General features: G+C 35.2%; 1 pseudogene; it reads right to left on the reverse strand.

Moving 5' to 3' along the window:
• Window positions 1-676: 676 nt before the first annotated feature.
• LOC126948926 (nucleophosmin-like) lies at window positions 677-1,534 on the reverse strand (annotated as a pseudogene).
• Window positions 1,535-7,519: the final 5,985 nt, after the last annotated feature.

The raw sequence follows: 7,519 nt of genomic DNA on the forward strand, positions 1-7,519 counted from the left end.
GGCTTTGCCCTATGGAATCATCTAGGAATCCATGTTTCTTCTATATTATTAACCTGCTATTTCATGGGATTTTGTCCTAGTCTGCCTGGTCAGAGCTTGCAAGTACCATGGAAAGGGTTTGGAAGAATGAAGTAAGAGTGGAGGATTGTCAGCTTTCTTTTTATGGATGGAACTCCAAAGTCAAAGACAATATTCATATACACAGTCGAGAATTTACCTTATTTTGTTAAGCCTAATACGTCATCCCATTGTAAGACAAAAACACTATTTTATATGTTTATTACAAATAAACTATGACTCAATGATTTATTATTCCTTGTGTATTTTACTTTATATTTGTATAAAGACATCTTAGATCTACTCATGGTTTTTTTAAATTAAAATATTGAGTTTATTTCATATGTATATTTTTGTCTCCCCACAATTTCCATGTCTACTACTACATTTCCACTACTACTATGTACTGTTATAACATTCTATACATATTTAAAACCAAGCAAAGGGCAGAGATCCATCTTTACGAACTAAACAGACATTTTGGACAACATATTCTTGGCAATGGAACCTGAAGAACATTTATCAAACACAGTAGGGGAATATAAAGGACAGCCAGGTATCAACTGTTAAAGATAAGAAATAAGATGAAAATTTTTGCCAAATTGTTTAAATTATATTCTTAAAGCGACTTCCTCCACTGCCAGAGATCTTGAATAGCCTACTGCTAGTCAGTCATCCAAAAGCAATTCTTCACATAATCAATGAACTTGACTTCAACTTTGTGAAGAGAACCATCTTTCTCTACACTTGCATGCATTTTTGTCTTCGTATTTTTTGTAAATGTACATCCTTTGGGCATATTAGGAGTTTTTTTCCTGTTTTTTGAAGATTCTTAACCTTTTGATCTTGGTGTTGACGGTTCTGAATCTTTTCTATTCTGCTTTGATTTTTGTGCACATTTGGCTGGCACGTCTCATGTAGATTTCTTCAATGGAGCTTTTTCTTCTGTTTCCTCATCATCAAAGTCATCATCATTTTCATCAGCAGTAAGTTTTACTTTATCCTGTGGAAGTTTGCTCCCACCTCCAGGGGCAGATTGCCTGCCAGACATGCCTAAGAGTTTTACATCCTCCTCTTTTTCATTTTCTGACTCTGCATCTTTTACCCAGCTACGAAGTGTTGTCTACTAGTATGCACTGGCTCTGAACCACGCTTCAACTCTAAGACCACAGGTGGTGTTATTTCAAAGCCTCAATGGAAACCATTGGCTATACAGACATTTTCGAAGTCACTGGTGCTACTTTAATTGGACTGCCTTCATAATTAATTGCCTCTGCCTCAACAATGTGTAATTCATCCTTTGCACGAGCCCCTAAACTCACCATTCTTAAGGATAACTGGCGCTCATTTTCGTCATTATCCACATCAAAGTGATCATCTTTGTTGGCCTTTAGTTCAGAATTGAAAAGATAGTTTAGAGTCTCAAGGCGCTCATGTCTATGTCCATCGACTCTTCCGTGGGTGGTGGCACACACATAGGTGGGAGAGAGGGCAGACAAAGATAAAAGACTACTGCTCCAGAAAACAGCCACACAGGATGGAATCACAAGAAGGAAGATAGTTTTAAAGATACCACATATCACTTCAGGCACTCATAAACAGAAAAATAAAAGACCAATAAATTAATTAAGATATTAGTAAAGCTTCTCTGAATTCAGATTAGTGAATCACTATTTGGTTCAGAATTGTTGATGTCCATGTTAATTTGCACAGTATTGTTCTTTGTGCCATGAAGATCATTTGTGATATGGCCTTTCTTAAAAGTGTGCTCCACTATTATCTCTAAGATTTTGCTTCAAGCCAGTAACACCCATTTTCCCATGTCAACAGTTTCTTATTTGGTAAAACTCATAAATTCATTTTTCCCAACTGAATTACATGTCACTGAACACTAAGCTGTTTCTTTTCAAATCATTATCAAGTTCATACAAATAAATGATTAATACCTCAGTGATAGTCTGTGCAATGTACACATCTTTCACGCAATCTACTAGTGGCTTTTCATTTTCTTCCTTTACTTTTGTGGAATTTAGAAATATCTAATGCCCTAGTTGCATTGCTTGGAGTGTAGAATCAGCAACCACATATATAACTTAAATTATGCTGACATTGATAATTATGGCAAGTAGCTGTTTTCAAACTAATAGAATTTTCAGCTGGGCATATATTTGCCCAGAATCAAAACTACATTTTCCAGTTTCCTTTGCAGTTAAGTGTCAGGTCTGAGACTTAATTTTATCTTACTTAGAAGCCAATAAGTTGCCCTGTTGTTGTTCATGGATTCTGGCAAAAGATATGAGGCTCTTGGGTCTCATGCCCTAAGTTTCATGAGGGCAAGACAGAGGAGACTAGATGGATGCTAAATATATAGTGGGTTCACATCACAGTTGAGGAATTTCAACTATACCAAATAATAAGCAAGCCTGCTCTTTGTCTCATACCAAGATATTACCTCATCCTTCAGAGTTTCTTACTATAAGCTCAATCCTAAATAATTGAAGTTCAGAGTGTCCAGGGCCTTTAATTCTTGGCATACTCCCAAAGATTATAGGACCATGCAGGAACTATGGTAGGTCATATGATAGTGCTATGTATTATGAAGCTTATGGACCTGGAAGAAAGATTCTCTGGGACAGATATATTTGTAAGAGCAAAATTGATCGGTAATAGAGTATGAGTAAATATCATTTGAAGTCTTCTTTTCTCAGTCTACAAAATGGATGTGTTGCCCCCTCCCTTGTGAGGCTGATTTGATTGTAGTGGTCTAATGCAAGTAATCCACTTGTTCTGGTGACTGACAAAAAGAAGAGATACCTAGTGAATGGTAGACGTAGCTGCTGCTACATCAAGTAAACTGACTTACAGAGTAAGAACTTTAGTATGTGTGCAGTATGTGTGCATCTTCTATAGTAATATTGTACATAAGAGTTTTCTATGTTCTTCAAAACAAAACAAGACAAAACAACAACGAAAACCTCTGCGTTGAAGCAATCTAAAGTGGTTTGGCAAAGGAAATAAAATAAGTGAGTACGTTTTTTATTTGTTGGGTATTCTGTTACCTTTTAGCTAAAATGAAATTTTGAAATTAATTTTAGATTTTTCCCATTTTCCTAAAGCATTGAACAAAGACAATGGGAGTTTAATTGTGGCATGAGAGATTTAAGAGAAGAAAGGCTAAAAAAAGAATATATCTATTATTGATCACTTTAAACCAACACTGTACTAAATGCTTTATGTAACTAATACAAGTCAGTGAGGGTGGCATTGGAAAATAAATCATATTATTTAGAAACCATTTACTGATTATTGTGTATAAAACATATACAGAGGTTAACCATGGATCATCTTTTTTTTGAAAGAGAATGATTGGACTTATGTTCCAATTCACTTCTTATTCTATAATTTCTATGTAAGTCTTGGTCCACTACAAACAGAGGAATCAATAAATAACCACAATCAAAGTGCTTTTAAATGTGTAAAAGGAACATTCTGCAACACTTTGTCTTCAGAAATGGTCTCATCTAGGTCTTTTGTCCAGCACTCATAAAGTACTTGAGGACCCATTTCTTGATGTTCAAAATATTGTTAGATAAGAATGTGGGATTATTATCATTATTATTATTATTATTTTTGAGATGGAGTCTCACTCTGTCACCAGACTGGAGTGCAGTGGCTCGATCTTGGCTCACTGCAACCTCCAGCTGCTGGGTTCAAGAGATTTTCCTGCCTCAACCACCCAAGTAGCTGGGATTACAAGCACGCACCACCACGCCCAGCTAATTTTTGTATTTTTAGTACAGATGGGGTTTCACCATGTTTACCGTGTTGGCCATCTTGACCTCATGATTCGCCTGCCTCGGCCTCCCAAAGTACTGGGATTACATGTGTGAGCCACCACGCCTGGCCAGGAATGTGGGATTTAACAAGATGTAATTCCTGCTCTCAAGGAACCCACAGCCTAAAGAAAAATAGGAATGCAAATATTATTTATAATACCATTTGATAACTTTTCAAAGAGAGTCTTGTAAACAAGAAAATCCCCTAACTTTATCTGAGGAGTCAGAGATACTCTTGCTTCAAAAAGGAGGAGAATAAGCTGAATTGAGAAGCTCAGCAGGTGAATTACCAATTGAACGTGTGGTAAGGAAGACAAGATAGAGCTGATAGGATGTGCAAATACAAGAAAATGTTTGTTTGCTTCGGAAACTCTATGTGAGCTAGCATGACTAGGATAACATGTTGAATATAAGGTAAAAATAAGGCTGAATGGCATAGATGGGATGCAGATAATGAAGAGCTTGGCCTTTTACTATTCTGTAGGTTACAGTTTCTCAAAGTTGTGTGCGTATGATTCTCTTGGCCAACTTATTTAAATGTTTATTTTGATTGATTTGTTTCTAGGGTGAGCCTTGAAATTCATCCTTTCTAATAGGTTTCTACACATGCCACTGGCCCCCAAACCTCAATTTGAGTAGCCAAAACTTAGGAGATGTTTGTGTAGTAAAGATTCTGAAATAAGGTAGAAACTCAGTTAGGTTTGTACTTTAGAGAGACAGTTCATTAGATGTAGGGTAGAATGCAAATATAATGAGGGCTGTCACTGAGAAGCTTTATTCAAATGGAAGCTTATTTATTAATATCTATATGAACAAATTTGATAGCAATATAGAGAACAGCTAAAATAAATTTCACAAAGACAGACTATTTCAACAAATGCCATCTGGTCATTAATATATCATAATTTAAACAATTAGAAGTTTGTTTCTAATATTTTTTGACATCTCAAAACATAGTTAAAAATAGAGAGACACAAAGTTATTATCTTTCTTACTATAGTCTGACACTCTGTTGCCCAGGCTGGAGTGCAATGGTGCGATCTCGGCTCACTGCAACCTCTGCCTCCCGGATTCAAGCAATTCTCCTACCTCAGCCTCCAAGGAGCTGAGACTATCGGAGCACGCTGCCACGGCTGGCTAATTTTTTGTATTTCAGTAGACATGGGGTTTCACCGTGTTGCCCAGGCTGGTCTTGAACTCCTGAGCTCAGGCAATCCTCCCACCTCGGCCTCCCAAAGTGCTAGGATTATAGGCCTGAGCCACCGTGCCCGGCCACCTCATTATTCTTTTTAATGGTAGCCTCAGAGTTGGCCAAGCAACATCAAAATAGTGCTATGATGAACATGTATTTGAAAAAAGTGAGCTGGCTCCTAATACCAAGAAGCACACAATAAGAGGAGAATTTTTTAAAATTATTATACTTTAAGTTCTGGGATACGTGTGCAGAACATGCAGGTTTGTTACATAGACATACACGTGCCATGATGGTTTGCTGCAGCCATAAATCTGTCATCTACATTGGGTATTTCTCAAGAAATTGCTAAAATGTGATCATTTCTATGGGGTTGATATTATTATAATATTTATAATTTCCTTCTTAAAAGAATTAACTTAAAAATTATCCTCTTTTAAGGCTATAGTAGAACCATAAAATTACAAATACTGTAATAATATCAACTTCATAGGAATTATCATATTTTAGCAGTGAGCATCCCTAAGAGCACCTGGTCAACTCTGAAACATGCAGTGATTGCAAGTTTATCACCTAGAAAAGGGTCAGACATAAAACTCTGTGGAAGAATGTGTATAGTTCAGAGTTGTGCAGTTTTGGTAATCCATTCACACTTCGTTGGATAGTTATTAATGGCAACTCTCTCTCTAGACAAGAAGATAACCTTAAGACATCAGATAGGTCAGTGGTTCTGAACAGCTGGTTGAATGTTGGAATCATATGGGGGAACATTTGCAAAAAAAAAAAAAAAAACAAAAATGTCCAAAGTTCTGTCTCCCAGAGATTCTGATTTAATTGGTTTGGGAGGAGCCACAGCACTGAAAAATTTAAAATACATTTTATTGAAGTATAATGTACTTAGAAAGTGCACATAAGTATACAGTTAAATTATAATTAATTAAAATATCCATTAATGAACACTGAAATAAAAAACAATAGTGTTTCAAGTCCCCATCATAGCAACCAGGATTGATAACCCCTGATGTTACAGATGATTATATAATACTATAGGACCTAAAAGAAAGGAAACATCATTTCAGAGTAGGGGAAAGATGAAGAGAAAACTTTTGCTTTTCTATGGAGGATGTGTCATCTGAGATTGGAGTTGAAAGATGGCAGAATTTGGAGATGTAATTTTTGAGAAGTTTACAAATAGTTAGATTTATATAAGTGAGGAAAGATTGGTGAGAAATGAATGTGATGTTTGGGGAACATGGGGTAGTTCAGGTCGCTTGCAAAGGAGAATGTGAGAGGTGGAGTAGAGCAAAGTTGGGGTAGAAAACTGAATATTTTTAAGTTTTTAAAATATTTTAAGACTCCCAGTTAATAGGGTAAAGAACATCACACATGACATAGCATTAAATTGTTTTATTTATGGAACAAAGGTAAACTTCATCCTTGTTTTTTTATGATTTTAGGCATTTGCCTTTCATAAATCTGTATTTAACAAACGAAGAAAAAAGTGTAATTAATATAAAATGTACATACGGACTGTCACATTCCCTTGATAATATTTTTCATGTTTTTAAATTCATTTACTCATTCTGAATAATTTACATCAAGGAATTTTCAGAAAAATTTAAAGCTAATTTTACTTCTTTTTGAAAAAGATTCTCCAATACTTATACTATGTGCAATATTTTTTGATCTTCCAATAGCATAAGAAGGAAGTGAAAATCATTATTGCAAGGAAAGATAATCTTTTGTTTCAGGTGTATATGTACTCTGAATATAAAATTCATCATAATATCAATAATTAGCCCTGTCACTTAAAAATGATAATTATCTCATTTACATGTCTATGACTTTTAAAATGCATCATACTACTTCAATAAATAAATTACATTCTGGATCATATCAGTATCTCTTCAAGAAAATGAAGTTAAATCTTTGTAGTAACCAGCAGCTTAATTTTCATTAGGCCAGCTATTTGATAATTAGTCATGCACCATAAATCAAACTCCAAGTCTTCTAGCTTCTTAATTGAAAATTATTGCTTCTTGGCTCTCTGGTTAAAAGTGCAGCAAGTGTGAGTGTGATCGATGTGGAATCTGGCACAAACAGTTTAAGAGAGTCAGAACTTGATAGATCGCTGCCCCGAAGGGACTTGTAATGGTGGATAGGCAGAAATCTCCAAATTAAAGATTTGCTTTTAAAATTGCAAGTGTAAAAATAGCTCTGGTATACCAAATCCATCTTGACATTTTGACCACTTTTCTTTTCTTTTCTTCTTCTTCTTCTTTTTTTAAATGTCAGTTAGAATCTACTCATTTGTACCAGATACTATGGAGGTAATATTAAATTACTGTAAAGTCCAACTTTTTGAGATAATAAAATATGAAAATATTCCCTACCAATGCCATGAACAAATATTGAATTTGTTGATATTTTAATG

The sequence above is a fragment of the Macaca thibetana genome, chromosome 2 (genome assembly GCF_024542745.1).
Source record: "Macaca thibetana thibetana isolate TM-01 chromosome 2, ASM2454274v1, whole genome shotgun sequence".
NCBI classification, from domain to species: Eukaryota; Metazoa; Chordata; class Mammalia; order Primates; family Cercopithecidae; genus Macaca; species Macaca thibetana.